A 14,988-nucleotide genomic window follows, 5' to 3' on the forward strand; every position below is an offset into this window, starting at 1 on the left:
GATGTGAATTTGTAACTTTTACATATTCCCAGTCTACATTTGATCATAAAAATCAGAAAATTGGGAGTGAAGGACAAAATACAGCTTAGTCCTTTAACTGCCTGCAGGGCTTTATTTTTCCTCTCATTTCCTTTATCTTTTTTTAAGTCTTATTATTTTTTTTTTCCTTGAGAGGAGAGAAAATTACGTTACTTATGGACAATTCATGAACTAGAGACTGAAAATTTGGATTAAATATTTAAGATTTTTTCTAAACAGCTTAATGAAATGAACAAATACTATATAGGCATTTTTCTTCCACATGTCAATCATTCTCAAATTATGTTAGCTCCTTAAATTCTTTTTACATGTTAATGGCATCTCATTATTCTATTATTGGTCTAGAGCAGGATTATCTGTATTTGTTTTCCATTAGTGCTTATGCCCCTTGGTGTGGCTGAACAAATATTAGAAAGTCAAAAACTTCCTCTTTCCTTGGAAACTTGGGAGAAGCGAAATTTCTCACCGTTCTCCCAGGATGGATATTTGAATTTTAAGTCCTAATTTTTGTCTGTTTTCTTTCCCTGCAAGCTTTATTCTTTTGATTTCCCATTACCGAGTGATTGAGCAGTTAGGGTCAGAGCTGCCCTGGTGTCCCACAGCAAATTCCAGAGCAGAGTTTGGGCAGTGCCAGGAATGGATTCCCCTTGCACTGCTCTCTGGAGCTCTGCTCGTGCTGGATGAAGACCTGGAGCTCTCTGAACACCCTGCTGAAGCTGGATATCTTTATGTCGTGGTTTGAAAGCAAAACGAGTGAGAGGCTCCAAGTCAGAAATACAATTTAATAAGAAGAAAGGTAAAAAGGTAAAATAAAATAAAATAAATGCAATAACACAAAGGAGCACTGACAGAGTCAGAACACAGCCTGAGCAGGGTGGTGGGAGCAGTCCAGGTGAGGGGCTCTTCCTGAAGCAGTGATCCCACAGAAAGGTCTGGGAGCTCTGCTCCTCTGGGAATCCAGTGGCTCAGGGCTGCTTGTCCTGTCCCAAATCCCAGATTCTCTCCAGGTGGGAATGCTTGGCTCCTCCCCCTGGGCGGAGCATCTCCCAATGGGATGAGGAGTCGTGCAGTGGCTCCTTGATGGCCCATTAAACAGAGAGAGCTCCTGGAGGGAGTTCCCTGTGAGTCCTGGGCAAGGCATTGATGGGCCATGAGCAGAAGAGCCCAAAGGAGGGGCCTGGGAAAACACTGCCCCACCTGGTTCCAACAGCTCATGGGGATGGGGAGAGAATAAATACTTTGTGTACATCCTACACTGCAACCCAGGACACTTTATTAGTTGTGTCTGTAGAACACTTATGTCAGGAAAAGGTGAAGTCAGCAAGCTCGAGTGGAGCAGTGAGAAATACAGCATTTTTTTGGTGGTGGCTGCTCTTAAAACCCACCTCTCCACCACGAGGGGTAGGGGCGGGGGGGTTTAGTGGGATTCAATGGAAACGTTGTCAGAAGGGAAATAAATGTCCCTGTGGGAGGTGTCAGCTGTGCCAGAACTCACAAATCTATCTCCTGAACTGTTCCGAAATCTGGTGTTTTCCCAGGCTTGGTTCCTCCACCTTCCCACTTCCCTGTAGGTGTTCTGCTGGTGCAGCAGGAAGGTGTCAAAAATTAAGCTGCATCAAAACAAATTCTGCCACGAAAAGCTGCAGAGCTTTGGTTTGCTTCGAGTCAGATTTTAAAATCACCCATTAAATGTGGATTTGTTTGCTTTCAAAACTGCAAAATGTGTCCTACAACCAGCACCTCCTGCATCCAAGGATGGTTTCAAAGAGAGGTAGCAAACTGGCAAACTATGAATGCACAGCCTGAGCTGTCTCTGACTGCAGTGAATCAGCAGAGGAGAAATAAATATGTATTCAATGTAGAAATTAAAATAATTTTTTGGCTTTCCTGGCCAAAATATGGTTAACTCTTTGTCACTATCCCACAAATGCCTCAGCTGAGTTGCTGTTCTCAGGGATATCCAGAGGATCTGTGTTACCCTTGCCCCTCTCCCAGGTGAACCTATCAACCTTGCTCCATGTCCCCCTGCAGGAAACTGTGCTGGAAAACACACAAGAAAATACCTGGAACTGTGTTCCCTTGGTGCCACATTTGAATGACTTTTCCTGACTATGCTGCAAAACAAAGTCAGATTTATTGCACATTCCAAAAGCACTCCCCACCTGGCTTGGCAGCTCTCATTTTTTTTTCAGGATCAGCCATCAGTTGCACCACAAATTCATCAACAATTTTCCCTTTCTCTGGTTCTGTTTTGCCTCCCTGCATGGCAATTGCTGAGGGATGATTTTTACCCATCAGCTTGCAGAAGGTCCCACACAAGCTGTAAATAAGGAGCTGGCCAGTGGGAATTGTGGAATTATTCCACCTTTACCTCCTGGGTAAGGAAGGCAGCCTAATTAATGACTGCCCTGCAACTGGAGAGGTGCAGGGTGGTGATTTGGGCATGGCAAAGCTGGGATTTATTGTCACTTCAGAAGGCTGTGAGTGCCAGCTCTGCAGTTCTCTACATCTCAGCTCACAACTGGGATCAATACTGCAGCTGCAGCCTCCACTTGGATGTTTTGTTTATGGAACGCATAGTTTGAAACTTCTTTTTTTTTTTTTTTTTTCCCTGTTATTTTTAAAGAGTTACTGACACTTTGATTTAGGATAGCCAGGATTAATTTTGCTTTCTTTTGAGAGCTGGCAGTGTTGGTGTTTGGCGTGTGTGCATCTTTGCCTGTCACCCTCAATCCCATTTAATTTAATTTCTCCTTCAGCCTCCCCTGGCAGTGTTTTTGTCATGAACACTCCCCACAGCTTGGAATAAAGCCTTTGGTGTGTGTGAGGAAAATGCTGTGGACAGATCTGGCAAATTCCAGAGCAGCTGCGAGGGATGGTGGAGGTTTATTTAAACCAAGGTCACAGCTCTGGACATTCCCTTTCCCCTGGAGCTGAGGGCAGCACCTCTGCTCAAACCTGCTGACACTTACAGGCATCCTGGATGTTCTGTTTACTGAGGAGGTGAGCATTGAAATGGGAATTGCTGCTTCCAAACCCTCCACATGCACTCTGTGTGTGTATATTTATAAAATATGCAGAGATACACTTTGGGTGGACAATGGAGGTGGCCAGGTTCATGGCTCTTTTGGAGTTTTCCCCTTCTCAACCTTAATTTTGCCTTTAAAAACCAGAATCATACCTTAATGATTATCTAATAAGCCCATCTGCAGTTGGGGTTTTTTTATATTTCAAGTTAGTTGCTTTCCCATATTTCTTCTGTCCTGGATGACCTATGTATTGATCTCTACTAAATACCTCTGAATTTTAATTTATTTTTTTTTTAATCAAGGAAAGAGCAATATCAGCTGCACAAAATGGAGATCAGGCAGTTACAGTTTTCCTCCTTTGCAGTTACTGCATTCCCACTCTCTGGATCTTGGCCTTTCCCTGTGACTGCTCAGGCCAGTCGTGAAATCCCCAAATCTCAGTGCTTCAGGAAAAAAAACCCTTCAACTTTAAAAAAAGCTTTAATTTAATCCCTCTTTTTGCCACCAGCCAAACAGTCTGCCCCCAACCCTGAGGGGCATATTTTGGTTTTCTTTTCCATAAAACCCCATTCTAACAGCTGAGCTGTTGCCTAAAATGCACCGTGATGGAAGCCTGGCTGTAGCTTTGATATACTGCAGGAAGGCTGCATTCATGAATTGTGAATAAGAGCAACAATTCCTCAAATATATATTGTCAAAGCCGTTTTCTCTCCAATAACACTGCCCATAAAATGTAACAAGTGTAATGGCTGTTTTACTCACAGTTAAAAAGTGCATACAATTGTAATATATCAGTCGTTGTTAAAGTGACATCTGGGAATATGGGGAGATTTTTCTTGCCCTTTTTCCAGCTTCTTTACTACCAGTGTTTCCTGGTAAAGGTATTAATATTAAAGAATTGCTAGGTAGGAATGCACCTGCATACATATGTGTATATGCACATAAATATATATATATATATATATATATATATATATATATATGTGTGTGTGTGTGTGTGTATTTGTTGAAATAGGTATTATTGCCTATTGACTGACACAATGATTTCCCTGCAGGTCAAATAATGGACCTCTCTCGGTAATTTCACTCACATCTGTCAAATCCAGGGTGGTGCAGCTGGCCCATGGCCATCCTGAAAAGTTCCCAGATCTCGTGGAAGGAAAGGTTTGCTGCTCCCAAAGATCCCAAAACTGAAAAGGATGGTCTTGATTTGATGGACTCGGTGAAGTCAGTCACAGTCAAATTAATTCTTCAGCTGCACTTCAAAAGCTCCCTAATGCAGGTTTATAAAAGCTCAAAAGGTCCGACAAAGGAATTGCAAGTGCCTTCTGGAGGAGGATTTCCCTGCTCTAAGCAGCCAGGCTGCAATCCTCCAGCAGCTGAGGACAAAGGCAAATCTCCCTTCTGCCAAGGCCAGGATTTCCCACAGCACGAGATTTTGGGGCCCTGCTCATCACAGATGTTTGAAGTCTTTACCAGCAGTAGCAATGTTGGAAATCCCTCTTAGCACACCGTGCATGGGGAACTCCCAGAGCTCCGTGTTCCCTGCCCAGATCCTCCAGTAAAGTCACTGCTTAAACCTAAACCTTTGTTCCTACACTTGGTCCTTGATCCTGCACAGGGCTTTGCCCTCGCAGAATTCACGGCAGAATCAGTTTGAGGTGCTCCTGCTTTGGACCAAGGTTTTAGAAGGAAAATCCTTGAGGGTATGAAATTGCATTTATTAATTTGGAAAGATGTAAAGCTCCTCACCTCAGTTTTAGTGTATGAGCCATGGCCTGGGTGGTGTTGGGTTATCTGGAGACATTTTCTCCACATTTCCACTGCTTGACAAGAAATCTGGATCAGCCAGCACAGCTTCTTGCACAGAATGGTTTTCATAACCCTGGCAAGGAGGAAGGTGAAAACAAGACTCTGTTATGGAAGTTAATATAGTTAAATATTCCTGCTTAGTCTGAAGGAGCTGCTTTATCCTTCCGCCTTCATCTCCTGAGAAATTTGATGCTGCAGCATGTGCTTTATCAAGCTTTATCCTAAACTGATCACCTCATTCAGTTCAGTGTTTTTTTAGTGAGTAATTCCATACTAAATATAGAAGATATAATATAGTAATTCCATACTAAATATATTAATATAATATAATATAATATAATATAATATAATATAAATTATATATAATGTATTAGATATTATACAATATACTATATATAATATATAATGTATTCTATATATTTTATTATATAATATATATTATATAATTTATTATATATATTATATGTTATATATTATATATTATATATTATATATTAATCATTACACAAACTCTATCCAGTCATCCTTTTGTTTCAAGCAATGATTTGCAGAGCTTTCAGAGGAGGTGTGAAGTACCTTTGTCATGGGCAGGACACAGGGAATGACAGTTCTAAACATAAATTCAAGATAAGTGTTTTATTACACGGTGTGTCACTCAGTATTTATGGACAGAAATTGCTGATCTGAAGACGTTGTTCCTAAGTTTCTAACATGGCATTTGACAAGAGGCTATAAGTAAAAAAAGTATAAAACCACAAAATAGTGAGTGCTTTTTTTGCTACTGTTGAACTAAAGTTGACTTTCACAGGATTCAGTCCTCCCAAGAGAGAAGGTGACATAATACTGAGTCAGGGATATAACAAGACAGAATTCTTTAGGTTTAATACCAGCCATTGCTAATGTAATCATGCTGAAGTTCTGGGAAGATTGAGCAGAGCTGTGATCAAAGGCTCCTTAGCAGGCTCTAGGCTACTTTGGATAATGAATTTATAAGTGCTTCTGTCAAAAGGGGAACTTGCTATTGTTTTGTAGGCTGTAATTTTATTGGTGCCACCTAAAAATCCAGTTCTGCTGCTGAAATGCCAACTGTGAATTGTTTCCTATGCTCCAATGCATCCACCAAGGATGGGAAGTGATCAGGGATTAACCTTGTCCAGTGTGTCTGTCTAAACTCTAATGGGAAGCTCAAGAAAAATGGCCCATAACATCCAAATGTAATAAAAACAAAAGTGCTGATCTCAACTAAAGTGCTTGGAGGTCTGGAAAAGCTGTTCTAGCCCTGATTTCTGTGCTGCAGGACCCTCTGACAGGGCCCAAGGCCCTGTGTGTGCCTGAGTTCATCTTTTCCAGGGTCATTTGTGGCTATTTCATTGTCCCTGTGGCTCATTCCTGTCACTGTGTTACAGTCAGTTCATGTCCCCAACCTGTATTGTTGGTTTTTTATCTTCTCTTCTGTCAGAGTTGGGATTAAATGCTCAAGAGATGGTGTTTAGTGTTCAGACTCAAATGTTTATTAATTCTTATCTATGTTACAGTCTCTCTATCCACAGTCCTTTTGGAAGTGAGGCAAACACCAACTAAAGCAAGTGAGGTTTTGTTTTCTCACCTTCACTTTTTCCTCCTCTAACATCAGTAACTGCAGCAGGGCAAAGACGTTTAAAGATAAATTCTTGAAGTTTCTCTAAGTTCTTGCTCCACGGAAAATTTGGGCTCTGAGGAAAAAAAAAAAGAAAAACTCAGGGAGAAGAGTGAAAATATCTGAGCTGCAGTGAAATCCCTGCTGGTGTGAAAGGAGGAGACATGAGAGCCTTAAGGGAAGAGCCTGTACTTTGAAAATTTATAATGGCAGTTGAATAAGCAATTCTTTCATATCTGCTTTCAGAAGCTGAGTGCTAAAGGGAGACACAGGTGTTTTGTTGAAAAGTGAATTAATAGGTCATGCTCTCTTAATATCAGTGTTGCTGCATTGTAAGTATTGGAAGTTTGAACCAAGTTATTATTCTGCAACTTTTTTTTTTTTTTTTTTTTAATGTGTGTGATTTCAATCCATCTTCTTTTCCACTTTACCATTTTGATACATGGGAGGAGAAAAAAAAGGACAAGGAAAATAACAAAAAACCTCGAGGAAAAAACGAAACAGTTTAAAAACTTTTACGAGGAAAAAAAAATAAAAAATTTGTTTCATCTCACTGTAAGTAAAGGACTGAGCCGGTACAAAGTTGGCTCATCCTCGCTTTACTCAGAATCCCTGTCGTGGTATCAGGAGCTAATGAACTCCTCTTTACCTATTGAGATAGTGGCAAATTCTATTTACTGTTGTCCCTGGAACAGCCAGGGCAGAAGGGGATGAGAGAGGATGGGATAATCTCTTGGAAGGCAACGCTCAACACCTGCCTGGGGTGAGATAATTGCTGCATCCTTCAGGGATTAACACTCAGGAACTTTTCCAGAGTGGAGTGAAGCCCTGCTTGGCTCTCTCTCACCAGGAAGATGTCAGAAGGCACCGAGCACAGAATGAAAGATGCAGGAATAAAGCAGAAGGAATGTGGCTTTGTGCCTCAAAACTGGAGAGAGGTTTTCCTTTCACAGCCCAGTCCTGGCTCAGAAGGGCTTGGGGAACTCTTGGGAATGCCTGAAGTGGTGCCTGGGTTGCAGGAGGAAAGGTGCTTGTACAGGAGACAAAACTCTCTGGCACTCTCCTGTGAGCAGGAAACTGCAGAGTTTCACAGCACCGGGATGAATTGGCCCCCCCAAAAAAAAACCCTCAAAAGCTGCAGAGTTTCACAGCAGTGTGGCTTTGGGATGGATTGGCCTCAAAAAAACCCTCAAAAGCTGCAGAGTTCCAGAGCAGTGAGGCTTTGGGGTGGTTTGGCCCTCAAAACAACCTCAAAAGCTGCAGAGTTTCACTGCACTGTGGCTTTGGGATGGACAGGCCCAAAAAATAACCTCAAAAACAACAGTTTGGCTTTGGGATGGTTTGGCCCCAAAACAATGTCAAAGACTGCAGAGTTTCACAGCAGGGTGGCTTTGGGATGGATTGGCCCCCAAAGAACAACCTCAGTCAGAAACCTTGGTTTTGTGGTTTTGTTTTTGACACTGAACTTCCAGCACAGAATTATTTTAACAACAGACTTGATAAGAGCCCAACAGCTGAAAGACACCTCAAAGAGAGGTTTGTGGCAGACACAGAATTTTAGGAGAAGGAAAGAATTGTTTCGTATTTTTCTGAAGAATAATCCCAGAAAAAAAAACCCACATTGCTTGGCACAGCATTTTAATTTAGGAGTGAAATAAAGCTCCAGTGAGATTTGCAAATCCCACTGTAGCCCTGTGAGCACTGTCAGTATTTTCAGCACTGTGTGAGCACAGGTTGGGCTTGATGATTTCAAAGGTCTTTTCTAACCCAGTTAATTCTGTGATATTCTGTGATATTCTGTGACTCTTTGGTGTTGTCTGTCTAACTGCAATGGAAGCCAACAACCCCATTTTTTGGACTTCATCCTGAGCCTCACCTGCTCTTCACTTTCCAGTACACACAGATTTTATCACATTGCAGGGACCCTTGTTGAATGTACACATATCTCTTACTGTGACAACATCTCAAGCTGAGAAATTATATTGTGTAATGTGGATGCATTGTTTCTAAATGCAGTCTCAGGTGAAATTGCAAATATAGTTGAAAATGTCTCAGGAATGATAATAATTCTAAATTCTCCTCATCCTGGCATGCTTTGAAAATTGTCTCCCACCTTGCTGCTGCGTTGGGAATTACCTCTTGTTTAGCAGGTAAGTCGTGGTCTGAAGGCAGAATGAAGATTTAATCATGGTGAGGAGGCAGAAAATGAACTGTTTATGTTCCAGTTGCTTTGCTGTCACACCGTGTGCGTGGTGTTAATCGAGGGAGGACCAGAGCCACCAAAGGTGTTTGCAGCTAATGTGCCCTGCTCTGCATGTGGAATAGGCAATAAAAAAATGCTGATTGCATTCTGACTAAACACAGCTTTGGCCAGTCATCAGCTGAGTTTGTCATTGCCACATGGGCACAAATAGAGAAATGACCTGTGTCTTTACCTAAATTATTATTATTATTATTTATTTTTAAAATTTTTAAAAATTTTACTTTTACGCTGGAAACATTCTGCTCCAGCACTAATTTTTGGCAAAAACAAATGATCAAAAAATGGGGAATGACCTCACAATCAGAAACACCAAGTGGAGTTTAATTCATTTGCCTGGAGAGAGCTTTGCCAGCTCTGTCATGGAGAGCTCGCTGCTGCTGCTGCTCCAAAAAGTCACTTGTGCTTATAATAATTAGAGTTCCAATGATCTGGAACTGCTTGATTCAGCTGAAGTTTTGGCAGGTGGTTGACACAAAGAAGACTATTAAAACACTGTGCTAGCCTTGAAAAAGTCATTTCAAATTATTTGCATGTCTGTAATATTGTTACAGTCATTAAAAAAAAAAAAAAAAAAACCAACCCAAAATGATCAATCTATTAGCTATGGATGTGTAATTATCGTTTTCTGTCACATAAAACACATGAATTACGGATTTTGGGGAATAAATGGATCGAGAGAGTTCACTTGGTTGGCTGCATTAAATTTTTTGCTATTATAAATTAAATTGTTGCTCTCTATATTTTGATATATGGTAGCTCCAGCTCACTTGGCACTGGTAGTAAGCCTTCCTATCTGGAACTGGGCCTGATGAGCAGGTCTAAATGCGGAACTGCCCAAAAAATGCTTGAAAAGTGTGTCCTTCCTCTTCCATTATCAAAAATATAAAAACCCCCAAAAAACACCTATGAAAAGCTCACCATAAATCCTTAATTTCATTTCTGAACTTGCTCAGATTTGCAATTCGAATGGATTAAAAAATGGATAAAATCAGAATGGATAAAATCAGAAGCAGATAAAATCAGCAACATTTCAGAATGGATGACTCTCTAACGGCATGTAAAGCTCCAGCAGAATTGAAGTGCATGGTGAAAGTTGTCTGAAGGTTCTTGGGCTGTGTGGAGGCAGAGGGCCCAAAGTTCCTCCTGCAGTCCTAAAATCAGTGAAAAATCAACTCAGTGCTGTAAGGAGCAATCTCTGCTTTCATCCATTCCAACCCCACTGCTCTCTGAAAAAGGAGTCACTTATTCTCTGCCACTGCCATACCCCCCCTGCAAAAGAAAGGAAATGTAAATCAAGTTTCAGTAATAAATAAGGTAAAACTTGGCCCAGGGAGAGCTGGCAATGAGGCTTGAAAATGAAGCTGGGGAATCTGCATCTGCACGGATGTGTGTGGTGAGGATTGTGCACATAAAGTGTCAGGCTCCACGTTACACGAGCCCATTTGCAGCTTTTGCAGATGAAGCACCAGCGGGTTTTCCAGGGTGAGGGAATGGGATTGGGATCTTGTCCCCTGCAGAGATTCATCTCAGCCTTGATATTCAGATGTGAGTGCACACGAGCCACTCTGTGCACTCAGTGTGGGCAGGTAGCTGGAAAAGAACAAACAGTCTGAAGCAAATATCTTTGAATATTCCGCCCTTAATGTGTGTAACATTTAATCACTAAACACTGAGTTTAACTCGAGCTGTTTTGATGATGATGATGATGATGGAATGATTAATAAAGTGGTCTGAAATACAGTTCAGAGCTTCTCTCTGGGGAGTCTTCCTTTGCCAATTTTGGCAAGGTGGCCTCCTGCAGCAACAGAATCAGAAATGCCAGTGGTAATTGAAAATTTTAATTACATTTCCTGCTTTATTTCAAGGTAACAAGCATCTGGGTCGGCGGTGTTTTATTTTTCCCTCCTCTTTGAGCGTTGATAGTGCAGAACGTGTTACAGGCTTCCTGTGAGCCCTTGGCTCTCTAAAAAAGATAAAGGATGAGTACAAAGGCAAAACAAGTCCCTTCTAGAGATAATAACCACAGTGGTTTGTAAGCTTTTTCAAAGCCCTGTCAGGCACGCTGCACGTTTGCTTAAATAAAGTCCTCAAATTTCGCGTGGTGTTAAAGGGAGATTTGAGGGAGTGCAGCTGAGCAGAGCAGAGTGCAGCCATCACAGCACGACCCACACCTCGGATCATAAATCATGGAGAGAGGGTGGAAGGAGACAAAACCCAATAGGGGATTTCTCAGTGAGACAATTTCTTTACTTCGTGCAGGAGGTTAAGGTTGCCATCATCCTCGTCAGCACAAAGGGCCATGGGGAGGGTGGGTGATGCTCCCAGGGACAGGCCAAAGAGTGGATAAAATAATTCACCCTGAGGATGAAGAAATCACTGCAGCCTGCTCAGCAGGGGCTGCCCTCAGAGAGCTCAAGGATGGATTTTTAGAGTTTTAGACTGAATTTCCAAACCTTCAGGCTCAATGACTTGGCTCTGGGGCTGCAGGGTGTGCAATCAGGGCTGGAGAGAAGGGTTAGGTCTGACTGAGATGTTTCTATTTCAGGTTTCCAGTTTAGATATTTCACTTCTCAGAGGTAACAAATGACATTGCAGTTTGTGGTGGTCTGGTTAGAGTTCACTGCCATAATATCTTGTTTATTTCCATTTAGTCTTTTGAGGTTATTTGGGGTTTGTGCAGCCCTGGAAGAGAAATAGTACAGTAAAAACTAAAGGAGATCTCCCCAGATTGTTTTGCCTCCTTTTTAGCCACCTGCAGCTCTTCAGTTACACACAGTTGCTTTTGGCCAGGATGGGTTGTTTTTTTTTTTTTGCATGTCTAACTATTTTTTTAACATCTTAATGATTTGGAAAGGTCAGCAGGTAGAAAATAAATCAAGCTGGAGTTTTGCCATGGAGTTGGCTTCCAGTATCGACTGTCTGCTCCTCAGGAGACCCTCAGCTGCCTTGATGGGTGTCAGGGCATCACCACACAGAGACCCCAGGAGCTGTGTTTGCTGCTGGGATATTTTCCCTTTGAGATGGGTTGAGCTCTAATTTTCCTGCTGACGTAGAGCGAGCTACACTGAGGCTCTGGCCTGATTCTTGACACTTCTTACATTTTATTAAACACGATTTATTGTTATGCTGGATGTCCTTCTAACAGAAGTTTAAAATTGTTGTACGTCTTCCTGAAGAGCTCCTGTTTGGTATTTCCATTGGCCACGGCTTTCAAACTCAAACACCTGAATTTTTTTCCTTCTGGGAAGGCACTGAAAAGCCTCACCTGTGTGCTGGTTTTGTCTGTTTGTGATAAAGCTGATGGCAATATTTCTTAGACACAGCAGGGTCAAATTCCTCCTTCATGTGTCTTTTTACCTCAGAGATGTTACAGCAGAAATCTCCTTCAGGCTGTGTTGTCAAAAAGATCTCATCTTCTGTTTGAGAACCAAAGTTGCCCAGTTTTCAGAATATATCAACACATCAAGGACATTTTCGACACGGAGTTGCAGTGAAAACACCCAGAGTTTCTGAAAATGTTCTTTTTCTTAGATACGTGAATTATAGCTGAGCTCTTCAGAAAATCTCATCTTGGCAACAGAGCTGGCAATGTTAAAGTCCAGGTCTGAGCATCCTATAAATTAAACTCTATTAATGTTAATCTAACAAAGTCAACAGCTGGTTTTTACATTGGAGGTTCTGTAAATATATGCTAATTTTAAACATCTCATTTAGAAATATAAATCAGGAATTTCAATAAACTATTAGTGCTCTTTTGCAGGATTTACATAATACTGTATTTTTTGCATTTTTTTCATTTCAAATTTAACGTTCTATTTAACTTACATTTCACAAAACTGTCTAAAAAATTGTTTAAGATTCAGAGAGAGAACTTTAAATTTTTGATTTTCAGATCATGGGGAGAGAAAGCTCAAATCCATTTTCAAATGGAAACTCCAGAATGGAGGTAAAATTGACTTTTGAGCCATTAACTTGCTTTTAACTCTGCCCTGTCTGAAAATAACTGTGGAAAAATTAGTGTTTATTTCAGAGTGAATCTGTATAAATTTTAGCAGCTTTTTCAGCAAATATGTTTAATTTTTTTTTCCTGGGGACTTAAATTACAAAATGGTTTTGTTGAGTTTTTTTTTCAGTAGAACTACAGCTTTTAATTAATTTATTTATTCATTCTGCATTGTTTTGTGCTGTGGTTTTGGCTTCATTGAGATGCCAGCTGCAGCAGAGGCCCCGGGCTGCTCTCTCTGTGTGTTTTGTTGGTGCTTGTTTTACAAAAACTGCCTCGTGCACGACAAGGTTGGTTTGGGTTTTTTTGGGTTCAGGCAATGGAAATTTTGTCCCTGGAGAGGTGGGCACTGCGTCACCAAAACTGCAGCAAAAACAAAACCCTTCAACAGCACTTTTAATATTAGAGAATAAAGAAATTACTGCCTTTATGTTGTTCTGGGCAGGATGTACCACAGAAATAATTTCATCCACATGCTGCCTGGCTTGGCAGAGAGAATTGTTCCATCACACATAATCTTTATTTGATTTTCCCCACATTTATACAGTCAAAACCCAGAGAAGTTCACAAATTCACTGGTTCTGTGTTCATTGGTCCCAAGTTTAGCAGTTCTTACTATTTGGTTTTCTATTGGTTATTGATCCCTTCACCTTTGACATTAATTAGGTTCTCACCTTTGATATTAATTGGGCTCTCATTTTTCCTTCTCTTATGGATGTTTTCCCAGACCAGGTGTCTCCGATCATGCCAGGGGTGATGTTTGGAGATGATGGTCATTAATGGTCATTAATGGTCATTAGTGGCTGTTATCTTTTGTGTGTCTTCTGTCCCAGTTTAACATTTCTGTGCTGAAATGTTCAACTCATCAGAAACAGTCCTTTGAAAAGAAACTTCAATTCCTTTCCATCTGGGCAAAGGTGAACAAAACCCCTGACTAAAGATATACATATATATTAATTAAACTTGTGTAATGGTTTTACATTTACCTGTGTTTGTTTACCAAATTTAGTGTGTTGGTTTGAGTGTCTACAGGAACTCTGCTGTGAGACAGGATCAGGAGAAAAGCAAAGCAGGCTCAAACCTTAAAGCTATAAAGATAGATTTATTAACACACACTAAAAGAAGAAAATGAGAATCAAAATGAAACTTTCCAAACACTCCTCCTCCCGTTTTAATCCATGACCACTGGATAAGGGCAAGGCACTTCCCTGGCCTGTCACAGCTGTCAATAATTTCCCCTCCCTTTTCTCTGTTTCATGAGTGACAACATTCCATTCTGCCTCTTTAATGTCTAATGAGGAAATTCCTATTTCCAAACACCAATTTCCTTTGGAGATGAATGAAAACTCAGCCACCAGCTTCTCCCCCTCCTCGATGATGCAGTAAAGAAATATTCATCAGGGAGGCAGAGCTGTTTTTATTTACTCCTGCTCTCCTCTCCCTAGAGCTTCTTGTGCCTCACTTGTGCTGGCTGCATAATTATTCTTCATATTGAGATGAAAAACTGATTTTAAGAGGTTTTCTTCATGTGAACACAACACTCCATCCCAAGGCAACAGTTGCAGATTCAGATTTAATTGTGAATTAATGGAAAATGGGGAGAAAGAGGCTGTGCACTGTAAGGGAAACTTAACGTGCTTGTTGCAATAATTAATGTTTTAGAGATTTTTTTTTTCATATTTTTCCTTAATTTTTGTAGGCGTGCTTGGCTTGGATGCTCAGATTCTTTCCCTGGATTGTCTCTGGAATCTCTGGAATATCCAGCTGTTCCCAACCATCCCTGCAGCCAACATTCACCAGGAGTTTCATTCAGAATCTGCAGCAACCTCCTTTTATTTTCACTTGGCATTCAGGCTTGAATCCTTTCTTTTGCAGAGATTTTTTTTCTTCCTTTATCTGCTCCTTGGACCGTGTCTCTCTTTCTCTCTTTTTACATTCCTTTTTCTCCTCTTTCTTTATCACAGCCAATCGAATCTCTGGGTTCACTTTTAAAGCCTCTCTTTGCCTTCCCCCTTATCTCAGGGCTGGGATCCAAAGCCAGCCCTGTATCTGATGCCAACCCCTATCTCCCACCTCTAAATGTGATGAACAAACAACTTTCAGCTTTCCCCTCATCGCTGGGGAAAAGATTCTCTGTGTTTAGCACAGAGCCACGGCTTTGGTTCTCTTTCAAATTCCTCTTTTAAAACAAATTTCTCTTCTAAAA

The sequence above is a fragment of the Zosterops lateralis genome (assembly GCF_965231275.1).
Source record: "Zosterops lateralis genome assembly, chromosome: 12".
NCBI classification, from domain to species: domain Eukaryota; kingdom Metazoa; phylum Chordata; class Aves; order Passeriformes; family Zosteropidae; genus Zosterops; species Zosterops lateralis.